This window comes from Perognathus longimembris, chromosome 18 (genome assembly GCF_023159225.1).
Source record: "Perognathus longimembris pacificus isolate PPM17 chromosome 18, ASM2315922v1, whole genome shotgun sequence".
Taxonomy (NCBI): domain Eukaryota; kingdom Metazoa; phylum Chordata; class Mammalia; order Rodentia; family Heteromyidae; genus Perognathus; species Perognathus longimembris.
Genome location: NC_063178.1, coordinates 48,059,594 through 48,085,527, shown reverse-complemented (window position 1 = coordinate 48,085,527; position 25,934 = coordinate 48,059,594).

Sequence of the window (25,934 nt, the reverse complement as noted above, 5' to 3'; positions counted from 1 at the left end):
TATGACCCAGTCTAGGGCCTTGACCCCAGGATCAGTTTCACTATGATATGAGTTAGGACTTTAAGCCTAATTATGAACTAAGCACCTTTTCTTTATTAAATATCCAGGCCCCTAAATTTGAATAGCATAGAAATTTTAGCAAGTAGACTGGGTTATGATGCATTATAGCACAGTCTAAGGCTGTTAAAGTGAAATGGAAAATGTGTATAGTATGTGAACTCTTCCTCACAAAGGCAAACAGATAACCAACTCAAAGAGATTATATTAAATCTGCCAGGAGCCACTCAGGAAGGCAGAGGCTGTGTCATCCTGGCAGTTGGGGCATGAGCCTTAGAACCGTGACGTCACAGAGAGAGGAACTCCCAGTGCTCAGACTCCAGGCAGTTGACTGCTGTCTCTGTTGGAGCTGCAGCCATGTCTGCTATCCAGAACCTCAAAATGGATGAAGACAAGTGTTCACTGCGACCACCATGCGTTCATGCCTGGCTTTCCTGCACCAGGTATTCTGGAAAACACCTGCTTTAAGGTTCCTTCTAGGGGTCGCCCTGGCCAGGGTTCTGTCTGCTTTCTCCTGACCTTTGTGAACTGCCTCTGACCTTTAGCCCTGTTCATGAAAAGTGACCCCTGTTCACACTGTGCAGGGCTGTGTTGAAGACGATTGTATTCACATTGTCAGAGGAGACATAGTGAGGCTCCACGGGTGAGTGTGGCGGAGTCTCTGCCAGTGCCTGAGCAGTGAGCAAAGCTTTCCACACTCTTCCGTGCCATCACCATACCCAACAAAGCCACAGTGCTGCCCACAGGACCACAGTGTGGCCAGGAATCCTAAGTGCTTCCTCTAGGGGCATCACATCCTGCTGGGTGTTCTTTCACATCTGTTTGCTTCCTCAAAACAGAATAATGATATAAATAAAATGGGAATAACGTTTTAAGGAGGTCCAGTTGGGTCACAATTCTTGTTAAAACAAAAGCAACTTGGAATTGCTTCTTTAAGAATATTCATGGTATGCCATAAAAATGCTTTTCTCAAGTTGACAGATGACATTTGGTCACTTTGCGGTGGCCATATCCTTAGCCTTGCTCTATCACTTCACCTCCCTTACCCTTACCTTACTCCTTTCTTCTAACAGGTGCCTCGGTTTCTGGCCTTGGTCTTTCCCCATCTCTTAGTGAAGAAAAGGTCCAGGACTCTGTTCCTATATCTGACCTCCTCATGTCTTAAAAGTGATACAGTTTTTCTGTTTGTGTTAAAAAAAATCAAATAACCAAGCACCCTGGGTATGTGTGATAGAGTCAGGCTGGGATTGGGAGGGTCACATGTGGAACTGTGCCCCCATTACACTTGACACAAAGCTCTACACCATAGTGGAGCCTGACTGTGTGTGGTGTTGTGCACAGCAGGAGAGCCTTCTTCCTGAGGAAGATGGTCAGCTTCACAGACCTGTGTGCCCAGAAGTCAGCAGCAGAGCCCTGCTTATCCACATTATGGTGCACATGAGAACAGGCTGGAGGAAGAGGAAGCAGCACCTCTTCCTGTTAACTGATGTGAGCCTCGTGTCTAACACCAAGTACGTGTGGTCCACACACTCTCCTGCCCACAAAAATATGCCTTCCATTTGTTTGATTTTAGATCCCCTGGGTTTTTTTTTCTAAGTACACATGCAGCACCTGTGTTGGCTCCTACAGAGAGCATTGTCAGGAGTGAAGAAGACCATGTGGTCTGCTGGCCCATCCCTGTAGTCCCAGCACAGCGGGTCTGAAGCACCTGTAGTCCCAGCACAGAGGGTCTGAAGCACCTTTAGTCCTAGCACAGAGGGTCTGAGGCAGGATGATCCAGAGTTTCTGTCTCAGCTAGATTACCTGCAAAGGCCCTGTCTTCAAAAGCAAATTAAACAAGCAAAATAATAACAGTGATTGGCTTTATCTGAGTTAGATATGACAAAATAATTAGAGTGATTAGAGAGTAATGTGTTCAGTTAACCTGAGCCAAACTTCCCAATCAGGAAGTAACAAACTAAGAAGCCTAAGGCAGTATTCTCAACCCCATAATCCCAGCTGCTCAGGAGGCTGAGACATGAGGAATGTCAAAGACAGATTGTGCAGGAAGTCCATAAAAGTTAACTTTAATTCCCCTCCAAAAAGCTGGCAGTAGAGCTCTGAAACAAAGTAAGAGTGATGGAGTTTAATTCTCTTTGCAGATATAAGAAATGCTTTAGGGTAAATCATATGCTCCCAATGCATATCCTGTCTGTGGCCAAATGTGGGGAGAAAGTAGGAAATGGAAATGGGAATTCCAGAAAGTCTTTTGTGTTGAGCTGGCCCCAGGAGAAATTCAAAGTCACTTTCTGGTAAGACTAACAGATATCAGGTAGTTGTGAATCCACAAAGTTACATGTAAAATTTCCAGAAAAGATGGAAAGTATGAAGCAATTTCATCTAGAATTTACTATAAGACAAAAATGTTGTGATATGATTGCTTTCTTGGTCCCTCTCTCACCTTTGACCTTCATAATGACCTTCTATGCACACACTCCATCATGTCCAAATGGGTCAGTATTGCAATGACTGTTCCAGTGGTTTTCAGTAGGTTTAGAGAACCTTCTTGGGGGGGGGGGTGGATACTCAGACTGGGAAGGCCAGGTGTTACCTATGTACTGCATCACAGTAATTGAAATTAGTCAGGGAGTATTAGTGAACCCTGCAAGTATGCTTGACAATTTTATTTCACACTCCCAATAATTCCCTGTGGAGATAGATTTTAATTCCATAATATAATTAGGTCAGCAAACAGCAAAGGGCTTGAATTGCTCTGAAATTGGTTTTACTGATAAAGTACAGGTTAATTTTCTAGCACACATCTCTAAGCCTGCATGAAGATGGAGAATAGTCCCAGACAGGTTGAAACACATGGATTCACAAAGTGGTGTAATGTGTATCATCCATGGTCTCAAAACCACAACCCGCACTTCCACCTGTGTATACATTGGGTACATATCAGGCATGCAGTTTATCTTTCCTCTCTTCAGAGAATGCACATGTCCTCATAAGATTGAGACAAACAAAAAAAATAATTCTCACATTGTCTTTATTTGTTAATTCTCTGATGAATGCATCTTGGAAAAAATTATCAAAAATGATTGGGAAGGTGGACATGTGTGTGTCCGTCTCTGCAGGTCTTATCTGTTGCAGATTTCATGGAATGTTCTGGGTTCTTATTGCTCTGTGGGTACTCAGGATGCAAATTAAAGGAAGCTGATGCAACTCAGAGAAGAGTAGACATTCCCCCCCAAACTACTCTTTAAGGAAAACTTAAAATGTGGCTATTAGATCATTTTAAGCTCCATTATTTCTAAAGCTATTGCACTGTCCAGCCTCCTTGTTGTGTGGTAGATGGCTGTTATTACATTTCCACTGCATGGCCTCAGTAAACAGGCATTGTGTGTATATATATAGGCAGGCGGTCTAACGTGGGTTTCACTATCCTGGCGAAACAGTTTTCAGGACAGCACAGCATTGGAAAGGAGAAGAGGTGTTATTGATGGAAATAAAAACAAGCAGACATAGAATAAAGTCTGGTGTTTCATAAGAAGATAAATATTGGATGGCTAAGTGCCCACTGATTCCACTCATGGTGTTTTCACACACACACACACACACACACACACACACACAATGCCTCCACACAAAAATTCAAATATTAGTGTTTAAAGTGATCTGGTTTACAATACCCAGGTAATAGTTGTAAAAGCATAATGCATGACTAACAAAAATATATGCCAGATTGGGAGGAGTAATATGTACATACATTGATTTCCGATCTTTTTAGAGAAGGAGAATATAACAAGGTGATGATGACACACACAAATATCGCAAACATTCAAATATTGTAAATATACTCTTATTCATGGTGATTTTTATGTATGTATAAATTACCAGATTTTTAAAACGTGCAAAGTAGAAAATCTCATGTATGATATGTAAACATTGGAGAAATTAATCATACAGTAGAGAAACTGATTGGGAGTAACTTAGCTTTCAGCATTCATCTTTAAAGACTTGGTGTGGTATTGATTATTGATTTAACAATGAAGAGGGTGTTTCCTGGGAAATAACACAATACATTACAGTTCTGAAATTTCTATAAAGAAATGAAATACAGCAATTTTCCCATGTTTTCATTTTTATTGCCAATTTTTATCCTTGCTTACTGAATTGAAAATATTCCATCCAAGTTCATATGATTTCTTCATATGATTTGGTGTATATAATGCTATTTTTGTATTTGAACAGCACACCTTGGTCTGTCTGGTGCGATCACTGTGGACACTGAAGGCAGTGCAGGTGTGAGCTCACCTATGCTGAGGTGGCTTATAGCACACAGTAGAAAATAAGTTTCTCCGCATCAATCCAATTTGTTTTTCATACTAAAGTCTAATTCACAACACAGTAAGATAACTGGTCAAAGCCAGAGTCCATCAAACCCCAGTTATGAGCAGGTTCTAATTCCACCCATACTCACATTGACACTGATAGACAGCCAATCTTTTTATCTCTAAGTGTTGGGGGACCCCCTTCCCCCTATCTCCCAGGGGGATGCCTGGTCCCAAATTGTGAAAGAAACTCAGCCCTACCCCTCCCGCTGGCAGAAGGAGTAAGACGTATCTTTGAGGACGTTGCTGAGGTGAGGAGAAATGCCGAAATCCCCATCAGACCCCCCTCACATGTCTGATGCAGAAAAGAAATTCCAGGGAGCCAGTCTGGATGGTCTACTGGTCTCCTCATCCAGAGGGAGGGAAGAAGAATTTATTACGGTGACAAAGGCAAGAAGGAGAGGGACTTGGGATGACTAACTGATTGGCTGAGCTGGGCTGCCCATCAGGTGATGTCATGAAACTTTCTCTGTGGGCGGAGACCACAGTGCTCCCAAGAGCCTGGTCTCTGGGCGCTCTGCCGCCATGATGGCACACACGTACTTGCCACCCCCAGGGGCGGGAACTTCTCTTCTGGTTGAAGCCGGAAGATGGGAGTGGCTAGGTTTTTACACTGCACAAGGGCTGGGGGAAGGGCAGCATGAATCCCAAACATCTGCTCTTTTTTTGTTTTATAAATTAGCAGGGGATGCTGTAAACACATGGCATATGTGGGCATGCGGCAAATGCTGACATAAGAAATGTATGTGGGCCCCTTTCCACAAAAGGGGTGAGGAGTAATTAAGGGGCCATCCATGTAACTTAGTCCAGAGAAGTTGGAGTCTTTAGCGTTTCTGCACCATTCAAGATAATGCGGGCATCATTCCTCATTTGGCAGTGAGGTAGAAGCAGGTTGAAGCTTTGGCATCTCTGGCAGTTCACAGTAGCTGGTAACTTAAGCACATGTGGTTAGTAAAACATTCCTTCTTTCGTAAACATTGAGGTGAAGGCGCTAAATCTTTGCTCTTCTTTTTTTAAAACATTTTTTTTATCATGAAACATTGAGGTTGAGTGTCAAACCCTCAGCTCCTATTTCCCTCCAATGGGACTCCCTAACAACAGGGTTTAAAGGCAAGGAAAAAACAGTGCAATTCCCTATTTCAGTCCCTGTGCAAAGCCGTGGGCAATATCGTCACAGCAAAAAAAAAATTAAAAAAAAATCGCGCCACGAGAGACGCTCAAGAAAGTTTAGAAAGCAAAGAAAGGAAAAGAAATGGGTTGCCTCCTACTGTTATTGCCAATGTGTGCAGGCAGTCTTTCTATATTCTCTTGAAAGAGCAGAAGAAATCACTGCAGATCACTGGTCAGAGCCAGAGTCCATCAAACCCCAGTTATGAGCTGGTTCTAATTCCACCCATATTCACATTGACACTAATGGACCAACAATCGTTTTATCTCTAAGGACTGACTTAAAATCATAGCACGAATGTGAAATGTACTATAATATTGTCTCTCATTTTCAATTGCAGTTCTTCACAGCTAAAGGTCAAATGGTGCTCTTTACTTCAAAGGTAATTCCAAACTGTTCATCCTTAATATTTTAATTTGATAGGGAGTAAATAAAAGTCCCTGCAAAGCAATGTTCCCAATCGATTCTCCTTATTTGTAATAGAAATTATTTATCATGGCTTCTTTTAGGAATAAAATGCATTTTTTATTTTGTAAGACATTTTGGTTGCAAACCCTAAATTCTTGTTAACTTCAGCAGGTTAGACTTAAGGGAGTATTTTCTAAGTGCGTATGGAGGATCACAGTCACTGTCATCCTGGCTACTCAGGAGGTTAAGACCTGAGGATTGTGGTTCTAAAGAAGTCCAGTCATGAAATGATTTTCCAATAAGTTGTAAGTGGGAATCTGGATCAAGTAAGCATGTGTTAGGTCTGAGCTAAAGATCTCAGGGTCAATTTTCAGGTCCAAAGATCAAGATCCAAGGCTGTCTCTGTGTGTGTGTGTGTGTGTGTGTGTGTGTGTGTGTGTGTGTGTGTGTGTGTGTGTGTTGATCAAAGCAGTTTTTTTTACAATAGGTCTGCTTCTCAAATGTAATTTCCTAAGGCTATCTCTTGCATTCTGGATCTCATATTTTTTTTTTCAAATGATAGTCTATATTTTCAAACTACTCCCTCATTCTTTGTGCTCTTTTTCATTATTGTTGAACTTTTCAGATATATCAACATTCAAAAAGAGAAAGAACTTCAGAATATTCCATTGTGGCCCTCTGCGAATGATTTCCAGAAGAATGGCTCTGTAAGTGGTTTTAAGAATAAGCGGGGATTATCAAGTTCCTTACTTAGGAGAGGAGTATGGATAGTCCTTACATAGGAAATCACAGACTTGTCTCTGCCTGATTCATTTCAATGGTGACAATGTTTAGAGATAGAATGTAGTAGGTCAGCTGGGCACCAATGCCTCACATCTCTAATCCCAGCTACACAGGAGGCTAGATCTGAGAACCATGGGTCCATGAGATTCTTATCGCCAATAAACTACTCACAAAAAGACTGAAGTGGTGCTGTGGCTCAACCATGAGAGTGCTTAAGAAAAAAAAGATCAGGGACAAGCTCCTATGCCCAGTATTCAAGCCCCAGTAAACAAACAAACAATTTGTTAGCTTATCTTTGCATTAAAAATTAGCTTCAGTGATTTTTACTGTGTAGTACAGTTGAGCTAAAGAAAGATTCCTTTAGAGACATGAGCTTGTCTTCATGGACAATACTTTGGGTTGTCTCCAGAAATACCTGAGCCAACAAGATTTTTAAAAGATTCCATAAAATTATTATTATTATTTTTTTTTTGGCCAGTCCTGGGCCTTGGACTCAGGGCCTGAGCACTGTCCCTGGCTTCTTCCCGCTCAAGGCTAGCACTCTGCCGCTTGAACCACAGCGCCGCTTCTGGCCGTTTTCTGTATATGTGGTGCTGGGGAATCGAACCTAGGGCCTCGTGTATCCGAGGCAGGCACTCTTGCCACTAGGCTATATCCCCAGCCCCCCATAAAATTATTTTTACCTGTAGGATGATAGTGCACCTTACAAATCACAGTAAATAACTGTAAAACTTGATATTTCAGAACTTTGTTGGTGTTTTAAGTATTACTTGATGTTTTTCTCTTCTCTTTCTCTACAAAATTTGAATATTGATATAAATCAGATGTGAAGGACATTTGTAGAATAGACATTTGTCACTTATAATGGTATAAGAAAATCAAATTGGAATGATCTTTTCCCAGATATTCATAGCATAACCAAGATTATTTTTCAACTTTACCAATAACTTCTATGTTAAATACCAAACAGAAGAGTGGTCAGTTTCCATAAACATTGCTTCTCCTTGCTCTTTCATTTCCCCTGGCTCACCACTCTCTCACCAGCCCCTCTCCTCCTCTCCTCTAACAGTAGATTCAGCTTCTGGCCTCCTTCTTTTGCCCATCTTCTAAAGTGGAAAAGGTCCAGGGCTCTGTTTGCATATCTCTCCTGCATCCATATTCAAACTGACTTAGCTTTCTCCTTGCTTTTCAACCCATACCACAAAGTCCGTTGGATGTTATTTATGAAGTCAAGGTTGAGAATGGTAGCATTGTGTACCATTAAAGTCTGGCACGAAGCTCTCTCCTATGTTTGAACACTGACCATGTGTGGTGTTTTCTGTGCAGTAGGAAAGCCATCTTCCTAAGAAGGACGATCATTGGGACAGATCCCTGTCCCCAAGGGAACCTGGCAGAACCCTGCTCATCCATGACCCAGTGCAGATACAGGAAGGATGCAAGAGAAAGAAGCAGCACCTCTTCCTCTTCAGTGATTTACTGCTTGTTTCTAATACCCAGTACGTGTGCACTGCACACTCTTCTGCTCAGCACAAAATGCATTTCACTAGCAAATAGCATTTGAATAGCCCTGGTTTTAATGCCACAGATTCTTTTTCCAATTTTTTTTTTAAAGAATTGGATTCCTTGTTTGTTTCACACATGTCTCTGAAGTGGTGTTACTGTTGAGAATATGGTCAAGAATGAAGAACACCACCAAGCATGCTGTCCATCCTGTAGCCACAACATGCAGACTTTGATGTAGGAACCAGAGTTAGGATCAGGCTGCACTACACAGAGAGGCCCTGACTCCAACATAGATAGAACAACACAACTGAGAATGTGACAGATTGATGAGCTCCTGTCCATAGTTGAAAATGATTAAAAAAAAACAACTAAGAATAGTTGGAACTGAGAATGTCACTTAGTGGGAGAGTGCTCGCCTAGCATGAACGAAGTCCTGGGGTCAATTTCACAGTACCACATACACAGAAAATGTTGGAAGTGGGTCTGGGGCTCAAGTGCCCCTCCTTGAGCAAAGAAGCTTATAGACAGTTTAAGCCCAGAGTTCAAGTCCCCGGAATGGAAAAAAAAATACACAGGAAAAAAAATCAAGGGATTAGTTTGGGAGACTAGTTCTTAGCACAACTCATTGTGGATGTAAATTTAGAGGTATGGTGTTTGTGGCTCTTTTTAGGTATAAGAAATGCTTTAAGATTAAGAATGTTATCCCACTGCATGCCCTGTGGACGGCTGAATGTGGGAACAATGAGAAGGGTGGTGATCATTCCAGAAAGTCCCTTCTTTTGGTCTGGCCCATGGAGAACGCCAAGGCCACCATCAGGTAAGACTGGCCCCTGAATCTGCAGTGAAATAGCAAAGGAGTGATTCTGCATTCATCACTTCCTAATTCAGCTCACACTACCATGACTTACAGTAATCTTGATCATTGTTCATGCTAATGTAAAATAAATTTTCCAGGATATGAGACAATGTTGTACACTTCAGAAAATTCTTTAAGGAAGTGAAGCATTGTGGTTTTCTCATGTTTCCTGTTGGTTAATTGCAATTTTTTCTATGTATTTCTGCATAAAGAATATTCTATTTAAAGAACTTGTTTCTTCTGTGTACTTTAATCTGGATGACTATATTTCTTTAAATGTTTGAATAGCACATCCAGCTTTCTTGGTATTATCACAGAGATTGAATGTAGGGCAAGGGTGAGACTGGCCCATGGTTGGGGCTTCGATTACTAGTGGCAGTGATTCCATTCAAATCCACTCCTCTTCTACAGTAGCCTACTTAACATCTCAGTAAGATCACCATACAGGCCACAGTCCATCAACACCCCAGTTAACACTGGGGTCGGTTTTGTCTGTGTTCACATGGATACCAATAAATTGACAGTATTTTCACCTTTCATGATTTCTTAAGATCATGTCTATGAAATGTCACTAAATATTGTCTATCGTTTTAATTTGCAGTTTTACCCAAGAAAAGGAAAAATGGTGCTTTTTCCTGCAAAGGTATTAAGCAAGTGCTTATATTTAATATTTCACTTTGTTTGTGAATGTAGAATTGAAAGCCAATATCCGTTATAAAGGCTCACTCATTCATTATGGTTGTTGTTTATCCTGGCTGCAATTCTTTTTTTTTTTTTTTTTTTTTTTGCCAGTCCGGGGCCTTGGACTCAGGGCCTGAGCACTGTCCCTGGCTTCCTTTTTGCTCAAGGCTAGCACTCTGCCACTTGAGCCACAGCGCCACTTCTGGCCGTTTTCTGTATATGTGGTGCTGGGGAATCGAACCCAGGGCCTCATGTATATGAGGCAAGCTCTCTCCCCACTAGGCCATATATCCAGCCCTCCTGGCTGCAATTCTAAGTAACATACATTCTGTATTTTATGACACTTTGATTATAATCTCTAAATTTTCCTTCACATTAAATGATGAATTAACATTCTCTGAAAATACATATCTAAGTCATCAGGCAATAAAGGCTCCATCCTGCAATTTTTCTTCCTCAGGAGGCTGAGGATTGCAGTTTGAAGGCAGTCTGAGCAGGAGAGTCCAAGAGACTCTGATCTCCAGTTAACCCCCAGAAGATTCAGAAGTGGAGCTATGGCTCCTGTGGTAGAGCCATAGCCTGAGGCACAAAAGCTTAGAAACCATGCACAGACTCTAGGGAAATCCCCAGGGTTGGCGCTATCTATGTTCCCAGGCTGCCTGGAGCTAGCTCCCAGCACCTGTTGCTTTTGGTTGTCTAGGAAAATGTTGGCCCTCCCTTCTAGATAGTCACGCTTTAAACACTGGCTCTGATTCCTTCCCAAATGTCACTGTGCAGGGCTATCTGCGCATTTCTCAATCCTATCCTACTTTCCTCCAATGTTATTTCATTTATTCAAATGCATAACTGATCCATGAGTGTTTGTGGACAACAAAATATAGATAGAAATCATAATAAGTATAAAGACTGATGTGAAAACTCAGTTACTAGATAATAATGTATTACTTTGGGTTCTTATTGAATGGCTCAGGTATACCAGCCTGGAAAAAGAGGAAGATCCGGATGATAGCATTCCACTCCAGATTTTCACCAGTGAGGTCAAGAACAGTTGCTTTGTAAGTGATTTTTTACAGCAGAGAGGACATTTCTAGTTACTTGCTCAGGCTGCAAGGGGGAGAGAGTTTAAAAATTATCAAATGGAAGGTAACATTTTAAGAACAATGTTAGGAGGAAAATTAGGAAAGAGCGAAATTGAGGGATGAGCTTGATTCCACTTAGGTGTTATTTATGAAGGTAAATGTGATAGCAATGTGTCTTAGTGCAATTACTATATGCTATTGACACTTATCTTCTATTTTGGAACAATTCTGTGTCCTTCTCTTTGTAGAATAGCTCCCTTTATTTCAAAATCCACTTCCAGCATTCATGCTGAATCTTCCTAGGAGTATTATGAATTTTTAAATCACTTTAGTGTAAGTTGAGAATCTTTCTTGAAAATGCAATACCTGTTACACCCAGATGGCTCATGCCTGGAATCATGGCTACACAAGAGTTGAGATCTGAGCATTGTAGTTGAAAGCCAGCCTGGGAGGAAAGACCTTGAAATGCTTACCTCCAAATGACCAGCAAAAAGAGCTGGAATTGGAGCTGTGGCTCACATGGTAGAGTGCTAGACTTGAATGACAATGCTCAGATACAAACCCTGGCTGTGGGTTCAAGCTCCATGAGGTGCACAACCTAAACTAAGTGAGTTGTGTTTGCTTATGTTTTTAACATAAGAAAGGAAGACCAACTAGGCAGGGCAGAAAAGTCCCTTTGAGACTCGTATTGACAATGAAGGACCCCAAATCCAGAAGTGAAGCTATGTCTCAAAGTGCTGGACCTCTAGTATTGAGCAAAAAGAACCCAAGGGTGGAGTGTAGGATATGAGTTTAAGCCCCCAAATAACAACATCATCAAAAATGAAAGGAAAACCATTTAATAATGTATCATCATTCATACATTTATGTCTTTCATACATAAAACTGTGTACTAGACAATATGAAACTGTATCCACTGATTTAACCTAACATGTATAAACAGAAGCAAATTTTAATATTAAATATATACAATTTGTCACAGTTTTGTCATACAGAAGGTCATTTCTATCAGTCAGGAAGGTATTCTTCCTGGAATTAAACTACTTTTTCATATTATTATTATTACAGGTGGAGTGTTTATTAATTTCATATATTTTTGTGCAATTAAAAACAAAGGAAAGGTTCCAAATACTAAAAAGAAAATCAAAATATTTCCCCCAAAGTTTCTTAGAATTTTTCATATAATTGTTTTTTTTACTTGTTCTAGAACAGTGTCAGCATATGTGACAGCATACATATTTTTGAAAGTCTTTATCAAATATCATAGTCCTTCATGCTCAAATTTATATACTTCTGAAAAATAGTGGTATTCTTTTATATCTGTACTAACTCTTTTCTACTAAATTTAACTTTAGTAAGTGTATGTACATATGTATGTGTATGTATATATGTAAGTGTAACTTATATATTTATACATATATTCATATACATGTTACATAAATAGAATGTACATAAGCCTATATAATTATATACAAATATAGGTGGCAATTTATATATACATAAAGCATAACACACATGTTTACATACACATTTCTATGTATGTGCACATAAAATATACAAATGTTTATACACACATAAGATACATTTAAGGTATACATGAATATGCACATAATCATTATATATATATACATATATATATATATATATATGTATGTATTCTCTGGGGTGTGTGTGTGTGTGTGTGTCCATGATGGTAGGTATTGAACCCGGGACTCATACATGCTAGTGCAGTTTTGCCTTAATCAGCTAAACTCCATGCTGTTTCATATTTTCCAAATACTCATATTTAGATTTCCTCAATTGTCCCCCATAGTGTTCTTGAGCCAGAACAGAAAGCTCCATATTCAAATGTTGCTTTAGAAATTATGCTAAATTATCATGTCCGACTCTTGTTAACATCAGGACTCAGTTCATTGGAAATCCATGAGTCAAGATGTGTTCATCCCATTACTTATAATGCTTTCGAGAATATCAAGTGATACTTGCCACAGTGGGTAACATATATATGCTGACATTGTAGTAGAGTAATAAGGAGTTCATACTGATAAACAAAACACATCATAAATTGGTACTTTGGTCTTCAAGGATGCTCTACATGACACAAAATAGTATTGTTCATTCACTATGGCTGGTAGTGAGTGCCTTGCAAATGATCTGAGCCATTTCATGAGCCTGATTCATGGCAGGAGGGAGAAGAGAGTGGACAGGTCTGGTGTGGATAGCACACACTTCTCTCTGCATGACTCCCTCCAGTGCCAACAGGGCTGAGAGATACATCTGTTCCGTCAGTTCTGCATTTCTAAACGTCCTTCAGTGAGGTCCAAATTTCCTGACATGAAGGTTGAAGAGGTACCTGATTACTCCTGAAGAGCCAAGTGTCTGCCTATGGATTGACGTTCAGCCCGTGGAGAGTCTCCTCATCCATGCTCATGGACCACAGGCAGGTCTTCCCTGAAAATGTCCTTATTTGACCTTGCCTCTTGGAAGACATTTTCACTGAATTGTCGGTTTTGTGAACATTTTTTTCCTCTCAGTATTTTCATGGTATTCTAGTGCCTTTTGTCCTCCATATTCTCTGCTCTTTATTCAGCTTTGACTTCTGTGGACTTTTTCCATATGTCTGAAATGCATTATTCTGGTTTCATGTTATACAAAGAAATGAAGACACAGTTCTACTCAAGCTTTGTGCTCTTCACAGGAGTTGCCTTTAAATACCAGGAAACAAATTGTGCTTTGGAGATAAGGAAACTAATTTGGAAATTATCATATAATGATACTATTTGCATTCTTAACATGTACCATTTTTTTCTCACATGTCTTTCTAGCCAATAACAGTAATAGCAAGAAACTCAGATACAGTGAAATACATTTTCAGGAAGTCACTATCAAGACTGGGAATAAGTGTAAGTCACCTGTCAGCCATTTGTAAATTAGAAAGCGATTTCCTGTTGGAGATGACTACAGATGCACTTCCACTCACGTGCCTATTGTATACTGCCATCATAGCATTGCTGATAGTCATACAGTGATATCATATTTGTCCCCCTCCCCTGCCTCTTGAGTAGTTAGGATTACAGACATGAGCACCTGTGCCCAGCTCCCTGTTGCTTTCAATGTAACTCAGTGGGAAAGAATGAGGTAGAAAGATTTCTGAATGCTAACATGTATAATTCTTCCTTTTTCACCCCTCTCAATAAAAGCTTGAAAGATATAGTCAGGCACCAGTGACTCACAATTGTAATCCTAGCTACACAGGAAGCTGAGATCTGAGGATCACAGATCAAAGCCAGTCTGGGCAGGCAAATCCCAGGGTGTCTTCTCCCATAATTAATCAGCAAAAAGCCAGAAACGGAGGTATGGATCGAGTAGCACATGGCCTGCCTTGAGCAAAATGAGCCAAATAAGAGCTCAAAGTCTTGAGTTCAAGCCCCAGTACCTGTGTACGTACACACACACACACACACACAAACACACAAACACACACACACAGTTTGGAGGACAGCAGAAACAATGTTGAGTATCTTCATTAAGCATCTAAAGAGAAATGAAATTACTATTCATGCTAAAGCAGCATTTAATATTGACCTGACAAATGGCTTGGATTTCATTTTGTCAGTCCTTTCAACTTATGTTAAAATACTGGGCAGTCGCATAAATATTTAGTCTTTCATCCATCCTCTGATGCGCTAGTTGTATTATAACTGCAACTGCTGGCAACATAAATGGCCTGATATGGGATGTCCTTTCAGTGAAAATTCTTCCCATACAGGAGGTCTTGTCCACAAAAGAACTGTGTGATATGTACGCTTAATGTTTTATTTGATGAAATTACCATTGAGAACGCAAAAAGTGACGTTTGGCCAGGCTCTGGTGGCTCATGGCTGAAAACCTTACTGCTCATGAGGTTCCAGTCTGAGGATCAAGGTTCAAAACCAGCCTCTGCAGACACACCCAAGTGACACTTATTTCCAATTAACTAGTACAAAGCTGGAATTGAAGCGGTGGCTCCAGGATTAGAGTACCACGCTCGAGTAAAAGAGCTAAGGGACAGTGCCTAGGGCCTGAGTTCAAGACCCAGTACTGTCACTAAAACAATAATTTTGTTCCCTTACATATTTTAAGTGGGCTCAGCATAATAAAAGCTGCAGTAATAACTGTGATTTAACATTCTCTGCCGGCCACATGTTGTTGCTAAGATAAGCGCCCTCTTCTGTTCTCCAAAACAGTTGGGTATGACTGTGTCATTACGATAACATTTCCTTTCCTTCTGTTTTCTTTGTATATCACTGCACTATTCCCTTTCTTGTTAAGGGGCCAAACCTAACAGGCCTATGGATCTCTCAGCTTATGAGAGCAGTGTGGAGCTATTGAGCAAATAATTGAGAGATGATCACATGCACTAACTATGCCAGGGGGTACTCAGAACCCTTGTAGTCCTGACAGGTATTTGACTTCAAGGAGTATTTATATTTGGTAAAGACAGGTTGTGTGTTTGTTGAATTTTAGAAGCAATGTGTGTGTGTGTGTGTGTGTGTGTGTGTGTGTGTGTGTGTGTGACAGTCATAGGGCTTAAGCTTAGGGCCTGTGTGTTGTCCCTAAGCTTTTGTGCTCAAGGCTGGCACTCTACCACTTGAGCCATAGTTCCACTCCTAGCTTTTGGGGAGTATTTTTGGTGATAAGAGTCTCACAGACTTTACTGTCCAGCCTAGCTTAGAACCTTGGTCCTCAGATATCAGCCTCCTGAGTTGCTATGATTACATGTGTTTGCCACCAGTATCTGGCTAGAATTAATATTTTCTGTGGCCATCACATTCTGGTGTGCTTCCTCCTTCTCCACCTCCTCCTCCTCCTACTCTTCCTCCTCCTTCACCTCCTCTTTTTTCCCCTCTTCTTCATCCTCTTCCTTCTTTTTCTTAAACTCAGTGCCTGGGCACTGTCCCTTAGCTTTTTCATGCAAGGCCAGTGGTATACCACTTGAGCTTCACTTGTGTCCTCTTGGTGCTTCATTGGAGACAAGAGTCTCATGGACTTTCCTGCCAGGGCTGAATTCAAACTGTGATCCTCAAATCTTTGCCTCCTGCATCGCTAGGAAGACAGGAGTGCGCCACCACTGGCACCCGGGTTGAATGTGTCTTTTTTTTATAGCACAGTAGACTATGTCTAGGTTCATCTTAATTGATCACAACTTTGGCCAGTGGTGAAACAATACAATCTAGTAGAACATGGGTATCCATTGTAAATCCACATGTACAGTTGGCTCTTGGTGAGGATATTTCCAGCAATACTCAAAATGTCATCCAAGGCCTGGATGGTTTTCTGTGTCATTGCTGCTCATGCATGGCATGGTGCTGTTTTGAACCTTAAATTCTAGTTAGCAGCCCACTCTGGCTCCAAGCTCTTTTCTCACCATGGAAAACAAGTTGCTCTTGTAAATGTAGACCTCACATTAGGGAGAAGGATGGCTCCCTTTGTCAGTCCCAATTAACAGAAAACTATATTTCTGTTCCCAAGACCTAGAAGCAAAAATCGGAAATCTCTTTGGTCCAAAATTGGAAATCTCATTATCCGACCACTTTGCCTGCTAATTGGAGGATCTGGTTTGCCAGGTTACATAAGAACAATCATGAGAGCTGGAACTGGGGTCATTTCCAGCCAAAATAATGACCAAGTAATAGAGGGAGGAGTAAACATTTCCTAAGAGTGAATTAGGGTCCTATTTGGCAAGAGAAATTAGAAAAAAAAAAACATATACCCGAGGATGAACTATCTTTGACATTGATTCCTGGATATTTAATCATCATTTATGAATTATTAAAGCTTCCTTTATCTGGCTACACACCTCTTCATTCCAAAATTGAGGAGCAGGAGGAGAAGAAGGAGGAGGAGGAGGAAGTAGTAGAGGAGGAGGAAGAGGAAGAGGAGAAGAAGAAAAAGATATGGGCAGTAGTAGCCCACTCCTGTAATCCTAGCTACTCAGGAGTCTGAGATCTGACGATCCCAGCTCAAAGCCAGCCTGGGCAGTCTGAGTCCCACATCCTGAGATGGCATCACAGTGACACATCTGACTGTTACCAGATCTTCCAACTTCTCTTTCAGATGAAGAAAGACAAATCCCTGGAGGTTGAAGAAATGAACGTAAATATTCATAGACCCTCCCAAAACCAGTCACCAAGATGTTGTGTAAGGCTCTGCCTTTTGCTATTTTGAAGTCTTCATTTCTTGCTTGTGAGAACAAAGGAGTTGTGGTCATTCCTTGCAAAGTACTTCAGTTGATCTGATAGATGACCTAATCCCATAATCCATCTTTCTTCCTCAAGCTTGCTCAGGCTTTTAAAGTCTGTTTCCTATACAGACAGTTGTGGCAATGCACTGTCCTTAGCTATCTGGGATAAATTCCATCCACAATCTCATCATCACCATTCCCCTCTGAAAAAGTTAACATATTTAGGTTATTCGGTTGCTTCAAAATAGAATATGGAGGCGACGCCTGGTGGCTCACACTTGTAATCCTAGATATTCATAAGTCTGAAATCTGAACTGAGGATCATGGTTCAAAACCAACCCAGGTAGGAAAGTTCATGATACTCTTATCTCTAGTGAACCACCCAAAAATCTAATAGTGGCATTGTGGCTCCAAGTGGTAGAGCAGTAGCCTTGCCCCATGACCGACAAAAGAAAGGGAGAGAAAAAGAGGTAGAGACAGAGAGGAGAGACAAAGACAGAAACAGTGACAGAAACTGAGATAGAGAGATAAAGAGACACAGAGATAAAGACAAAGACAGAGAGAAACAGAGGAGTACAGAGACAGAGAGAGACAGAGAGAGAGAGAGAGAGAGAGAGAGAGAGAGAGAGAGAGAGAGAGAGACATGGTCTTGGAGCAATCTCTACCCAAGAGCAACCACACAGAGAAAAAGACAGAGACAGAGAGAAACAGAGGAGTACAGAGACAGAGACAGAGAGAAAGAGAGAGAGACAGAGAGGGAAAGACATGGTCTTGGAGCAATCTCTACCCAAGAGCAACCACCCATAATCTACTTCTTCCAACTACCTTCTAAATATTTCCCCACCTCCCCAACATATCCTGAGCTGATTTGACCTATAAGTTCCAATCCTAATAATAATGGGAGACTCTCATGTATTTAACCGTTCCTTATTCATCTGTGACTTTAATCAACACCAACTCCTCCAACACAGCCCTTTATTAATGCAACCAGTTTGTGTGGCTTCTACATTCTAACTTGTAGCCTATGTCATTTCCAATAATAATAATAATAATAATTCTCTTTTATTATTATTATGTCCTTAGAACTTTGAGAGAAAGTCAAAATATTATTAATTTATTTTTCTTTTGTTGGTCCTGGGGCTTGAACTCTGGGCCTGGGCACTGTCACTGTTCAGGGTGGATGCTCTACCACTTGAGCCATAGTGCTGATTCCTTTTTATTTTTTAATCTTCTAAGGAAATCCATTAGATAAATTATCATACAGAAAACTTAAGCTAGGTTTTGGTGAGTCACACCTGTAATCCTAGTGACTCAGGAAGATGAGATATGAGGATTTCAGTTCGAGGCCAGCCAGGGCAGGAGACTTTATAAGACTACTCTCTAACCAGCAAAAAACTGGGAGTGGAGCTGTGGCTCAAGTGGTAGAGTGCTAGCCTTGAGCACAAAAGCTAAGGCTCTGAGTTCAAGCCCTAGGACAGATAGACAGAGAGACAAAGACACACACACACACACACACACACACACACACACACATTTATACAGAAATGGACCTAGATACTATATACTGAACGTCTCTGTTAGAAGACTCTACATTGAGTCGCTCTGGAATTTAGTGTGCCTACAGTGGTTCTAGCTTCACTGAGGCAGTGGAAGAAACTTCTAGAAGGAACTGCACACACAGGGAGTGCTTCATCAAGCCTGTTTCACCCATATTGCCTTCTGCCCTCTCATTTCTCACTCTCTTCCAGTCGTTCTGGTCCTAGTGTTTGTGGTACGCTGGACTCCGTTCCACATTGAAGGGCTGTTCTAAAGCTTTGTGGAGGAGTGGACTGAGTCTCTGGCAGTGGCCTTCCAACTCACCCATGTGTTGTAAGGTAAGTGGGTCATGTCAGCTCTTTCTTCATTCTGCATGGACATCTCCCTATCCCAAAACCTCACCCAGATATGTTCCCCTGGAGCGAAGGAATTTGAGGTCCTATTTCACTCCAAGACTAAAGAGAGGTATGTTATTTGGCCAAAAGAAATCGGCCAGATAACTATTCAAGAGACCATTTTCTGGAAAAAGTCCCCCACTGTGATGAGAGAACCACAGCAAAAATATGGTGAAAGTATCGAGAATCCTTTTGTTTCTCTTCCAATAGCTGCATGGTGTTGATTTAGCACATAGAATGTCCCTGAAATCTCATACCGTGTTGTGAAGGGAACTCAGGGCTGATTGAGGCCTGTATTTCTTCTATTTGGATGATGATTTTGTTCAAGGGGCCATGGAATATTGTAGAAAGCAGGAGTGGGAATGTTAAGTCAAGGGACCTGGATTTGGACCCCAATAATATTCTTTTTCTTTTTTCCTGTTCTGAGTCTTGGACTCTGAGCCTGTGCACTGTCCCTAAGCTCCTTTTTCTCAAGGCCAATGCTCTACTACTTGAGCCACAGCACCACTTACAGCTTTTTCTGTGTGTGTGGGCAGCTCAGACTGGCCTTAAAAAGTGATCCTCACTAGGATCTCAGCTTCCTGAGTAGCTAGGATGACAGGTACATGTCAAAGGAAAAACTGACTTCCTACATGTCCAAAATGACTCAGCCACATCTGGCAGTCAAGTCTGCACTAGATAACCATGGCCTGATGGAAAATAGCCAATCAAACAAGATAGGTGCCGGTAGCTCACTCCTGGAGTTCTAGCTACTTAGGAGGCTAAGCTCTAAGGATCATGGTCTGAAGATGACAAAGAGCAGGAGGCTCTTACCTCCAGTTAACCAAAAACGTATGAGTCAAGTGGTAGATTGAAAATGCTAAGGAAGAGTTGGGAGTCCTTGAGTTCAAGTCCCAGTATGGACACACACACACACACACACACACACACACACACACACACACAAACATGCACACACACACTCATACACACAAAAGCAGATGAAATTATAAGCATGGAAGAGATAGTAACTTGTCATTACCATGACATTCTAGCATCACCACAATAAAGGGATGGTACCATTAATAATAACCATAAAAGAATACTATCATTAAATATTTTATAATCATAGAAACAGTTCCAGAAGAAGTGACTTCAGATAAGCATTGATCAAAAGACGATAACACACTAATGCCCACTGATAACCATGAACCTCCACACCTGCCTTTATACTCAATCCACACATGCATAGATCACACTGCATGTAAATAATGTCATTATGGACCCATTTCTTTTACAGAGCCAAATCTCAAAACTGTTTCCAGCTCTTATCCTACAGTTCATAGGACAAAACTAGAATATTTTTATAAATAAATTGGGAATGATGCTGGAGACTCTTTGACTAGCCGATTACCTCTCCAGATGTAGCAAGGGATCACCTTAATTTAGGTTTGTGGGTGGGCAGATGAATGTGGAGAGGGTGTGTGGGCAAACACAGTCATAATATTCAGTGTGCCTAAGTACATATAGAATCAGGGAAGTCAAAGGGATGGGGGGATTGGGAGAAATGGGGGAATCATGAAGGAGGTGATGGCAATTGAGATGCCTTGTACACAAAATGACACATTGACTTGAAACCCTTTTGTTCAACTACTTCAACATAATTGTCAAGGCGAGAGAAAAGATGCCAAATAAGGCTTCAAAAATGGCATTTTCCTATGAAGGCACCACTCCTCCTTCCCCTGCCCAACATCGCAAACTAGATGAACTCTAATCCTCTTAAGCCATCAGAGAAATACCTAGTGAGGCACTTGATGGCTCATACCTGCAGGCCTAGTGACTCAGGACGCCAAGATCTGAGGATCAGTGGTTGAAAGCCAGCCCCAGCAGATTCTTATCCCCAACTAGCCACTGAAAAGAGCTGAAAGTGGGGCAGAGGCTCAAGTGGTAGAGGTCTAGCTTGAGTGGAAAAGAAAAAGCTAACAGACAGTGCCCAGGCCCTGAGTTCAAGATCCAGGACTGGCTCCAAAAGACCAAAGCAAAACAAATTATCATTTTCATTAGCAGGCTCTTTACCTGGCCATGTTATCAATAGAGGGTACTGCATACTTTTCTTGTACTTATGGCCTCTGCACATCACACCTGCAGTACTCCTATCTCTTCCTCAATGATCTCCAGCCCATTAGTATATGTAGCCAGATGTCAACGCCCACCCACAAAGTCCTTTGTGACATCATAGTCCTTGTACACACTAGGACACAGTCATCATGGGAATTGCCATGGAGCATCTCTTAGTGAGACCTATTTTGCTTTTAACTGAAACGGTCTTGTATAATTATAGTGTTTGTTATTGAGTTTAGCCCTAGCTAAATGGCTGGATGATCCTGAACCACAGTCAAAGTTCAATTGCCAGCTGGCCACTGGTGGCTCACACCTGTAATCCTAGCTCCTTAGGAGGCTGAGAGCTGAGGAAGATAGTTCAAAGCCCATCACAGACAGGAACATCCATCTCCAATAAACTACTCAGAAAAATCCCCGAGTGGTGCTGTGGCTCAAATGGTAGAGCACTAGCCTTAAGCACAAAGTGGCTCAGGGGCAGTGCCAGGCTCTGAGTTTAGGCCCAGGTTTGGCAAAGAAAGGAAAGGAAAGAAAGAAAAAGTAGGAAGGAAGGAAAGAAGGAAAGAAGGGAATGAGGGGAGGTCAGGAGGGAGGGAAGGAGGAAGGAGGGAAGGAGGAAGGAAGGAAGGAAGGAAGGAAAACAAGGTATGGTGATAACAGGAGAGTGTGTAACAAATGGGTCTTTGACAGGGCGCCAGGCATCTGATGGGTAAAGTAAATAATAAAATGCAATTAGTCAAATAAAGTAGAACATCGTCAAGGAGGAAAAGGTCAGCAAGGAAAAAGAGTTTGGAGAATCTCTTTGGGGGGTGAAATTTGTACTCCACAGAGAAGGGATTATAAATGTATTTAAGTAAACATAAGTAGGCATTCAAGTAAAATTCCAATCATAAGGAGAATGTAAAAAAAAAAAAACTCTTTCCTCTGATACTTAAACATATCTTGTTCAAGCTGCAAGAACATGTTTTTTTAATTTAAACAAGCAGAGATTGAAGGAAGTTACAGAACCTCTCATCTCAGATCCCAGGCCAGCCTACTTTTATTTTATTTTATTCCCCAAGACTCTTTAATCTTCCTTTGTTTGATCCTGGGGTGCACAGGTGTTAGATCTGTGCAGAGCACTTTGTAGCTTCCATGTAGTCTTGGAGACACACCTCTTTCTGAAAAGCCTCCATGGTAGGAAGTCCAGGCCTACATGTGACACACAGGCCTCTCCATACTATGTCTGCTGCTCCATTTTTCCTCAGCGGGTCTGGTTGATTCTTTGTGTGTCAGGTTTGTTCTTCTACCTCAGCTCAGCTGTCAACCCCATCATCTATAACTTCCTGTCTCATAGCTTCTTTTTTCATTTATTTTATAATTTTTTAATTTTATTGTGGTGTGGATACAGAGAGAGATTATAGTCACCTGCTTCAGGTAATGAATAATGAGTACAATTCTTTTTAACCATGTCTTCTCTTCTGTCATTCTTTCATTGTTTTTTCCCTCCTGTCCCCACCCACAGGATATAACAGTTCATTTTCCACATAGTGTCTAGTGAGTAGCATTGTTGTACTTTATCAACCTTCTTTGACTTTTTTTGGTAAACTCAATTTCCCCCCTCCCCATACAACCAAACAAGAATAAAGGAAAAGAAAATGAAAACAGCAACAATGACAACTAAAAATGTCTCTTGTCTCCTTTTCTTGGCGTTCATATGATCATCTACACATAGCTATTATTCCATTGTTAACCATTCTTATGCAAATGCACCTTTGGTCTCAGTGTGTAACTGTATAGAGTCCTATATAAATACCAGAGAAACCAAACATTCTGTTATCTTTATCTTAGTGCAACGAGCTCCACCTGTGTGAAAAACTTTGTGTTTTAGTCAGAGTTTATGTCATGTGGTTATGTGACAGGCCAGGCTAACTAAAAATTCTTCAATTGAAGAGCGTATTTCAGAAGCATAGTGTAATTAAAGCAAGATTCTATAGCAAGCTCTGCTCACAGACCTTGCATATTGAACAGCTCTTCCTGCAACATCAACCAGAATAAGAGCTCAAATATCAGATGAGGGAATTTTATTTTCTTTTTAAATTTAATTTTATTTTAAAGGTGATATGCAAAGGAGTTACAGTTAAATATATTAGGTCGTGAGTAAATTTTTTGTCAAGTTTATTACCCCTTCTCTCATTTTTCTCCCACTTTCCCTCCCCCTTAGCCTTCCTTCCCAAGTTATGCAGTTCATTTCCAACATATTGTCTTATTCCTGGGGATCTGGCTTAGTGGTAGAGGGTTTGCCAATCATGCATGAAGCCCAGGTTTGATTCTTCAATACCACATACACAGAAAAAGCCAGAAGTGCCACTTATGGTAGAGTGCCAGTCTTGAGTAAAAGAAGCACAGGCACAATGTACAGGCCCTGAGTTCAAGTTCCAGGACTGGCAAAAATTTGAATTTTATTTTTATTTATATGATGAAAAAAAGGGTTTGATCGAGCCTTGAGTACCTTTATGGAGAGAGGTGCCTCCAACATGGGTGGTGAGGAGAGAACTGTAGGTAAGCTTTACATTGAAATTCCAGTTCCAAGGCCAACATCACAAAATGTGGTGATTACTACTATCTTTTGAACATATATAGATTGAGAAACTGAAAAGAAGGGAACATAGGGGACAATAGAGGATGAACGTACCTTTGTTTCTCTCTGCCATGCCTGTGAGTGTAATTGTGTGTGTGTGTGTATATGTGCGCGCATGTGCATATGTGTGTGTACACACACATTCTGAAGAAATCTATATAAATTCAACAAGTCATTATTCAAAAAGCATGGAGGCAAGATGGAAATCCAAATGAGGGACAAAGTGGTTCAAGAAAAGTATTTGTATGCGTGAAATTTCACAATGGAAGCCTATCATGTTAGTTATGTCTTCTAAGGAGAAGAAAAAAGTGAGCTTGAAGAAAATCTAAGTGAACATACAGAAACTAAACAGTAACCTGAAAGTAACAGTGAAGATATATTGAAAACGTTTTGCCAACATTGGCAACAGTGTTTTAAAAAGGAAATATTAGCATTTGAGAGATTCAGGAGATGTTTATGAAGGCCAAAACATAGAAATGCTTGTTCATATATGTATTGACAGAATTTAAAGTTCCTAATGTAGACAGGAATGCATATAAGATATCAAAGGCAATATATATAGTGTATATATGTATATATATATATATGTATATATATGTACATATATCTACAACAAGTTATTTCCAGACAAGCACAATTAAGAGAATATATTTCACCGGACCTGTTCTACAAGAAATACTAAAATATTATGCCCAAAAATCAGAACAACTAATGAACTGGAAAAATATACACAAATGTATAAAACTTACCCATTAGAATGTGTATGTAAGGGGGCTGAGAATGTTCTAAGCATATAAATATGTTAGCAAACCAATATACAACTCTTATGCAGAAGGAAAATTAAAATACTTTTTTGTCATAATTACTGTAGAACAATGTAAAATTAGATCTCCAATACTAAAAATTGTGGGAGGAATACAATGCAGTTGCAATTTGTGTTTGATTTTAATATTTCATTTAAAATATTAAAAGATTTCATTGTACATATCTGTACATTTACTCATGGACTGTGATCTATTACTTGTGTAAGTGTTTTTCTCTTTTTCTATCATCTGTATTATTATCCCAGGTTAATGTAATTATCCCAAAATAGCTTTCTGAAATCTATTTTAAGCTCCTTAATTATGAGAACATCTGTAATAGAGAAATGAATACTCATAATTAAGAAATAAAAATACATTACTATTAGACTCAATAACCACGGAGGTTTCTAAAAGTAGAGAAAGAGTGTAAGAAGCATCAGTAAATCTGGAGAACAAGTTACATAATGGCAATAATGAGACATGATTTCAACAATGACTGGAAGTGGAAATGCAGAAAATGCTACCTGTGAGAACTAGAATGGCTGAATGAACAAAAATTTAAAGCCAAATAATAGGTTGATTCCAACATACTCACTTCAACACCAGAGGTCCTCAATGATCCCAAGAAAGGTGTGGCATAGGCAGTTCTGGCCAATAAAAGCCAAAAGAAAACAGATGATTCTGCAGTATGTCACACAAGTAGACTTCAATCAAAGCAATGAAAAGTGGAAAATTTGTTATGCAATGATAGAAGGTATCAAATCTACAAGAGGAAATAGTAACTCAGAATATAGATTTACATTCTGTCCAAGCACTGAACTTTATTAGAAGACTTTTAGGTAGTCCTCAGTAGAATAAAAGCTGAAGTATTTATGGAGAAATCATTCAGACAAAATCAACAGAGAAGCATCAAAGTTAATTTCCATGCTAACCAGGTGATTTTCACACACACTAACATAACAAGTGAACCAACTTATAAGTAAAACTTCTCTCATTAACATACAGAATGTTCTCAGTAAGGATCATGAAATGGGATAGGAAAAAAAAAATCCACAATTTTTAACTGTTGAAAGTAGATTGAGCACACATGCAGATCACATGTCATAAGGATGGAAATTGAGGTGGAAATTATATATATAGCATGGGTATGAATAATTTCTCAACTATAATTCAATAGTTAAATTATAATTACAGTAAAAGAATTTAATTTAGTTAAATAATTAGTGCACGATAAAGTGAATTGTTTTCATGCCAAATTTCAAGATATGAACTGAACCTAGAAACAAATGAAAATGAAAATATTATCAGAATCCACGGGTATAGTAAAGGAAGGCATAAAAGGATACTGTAAC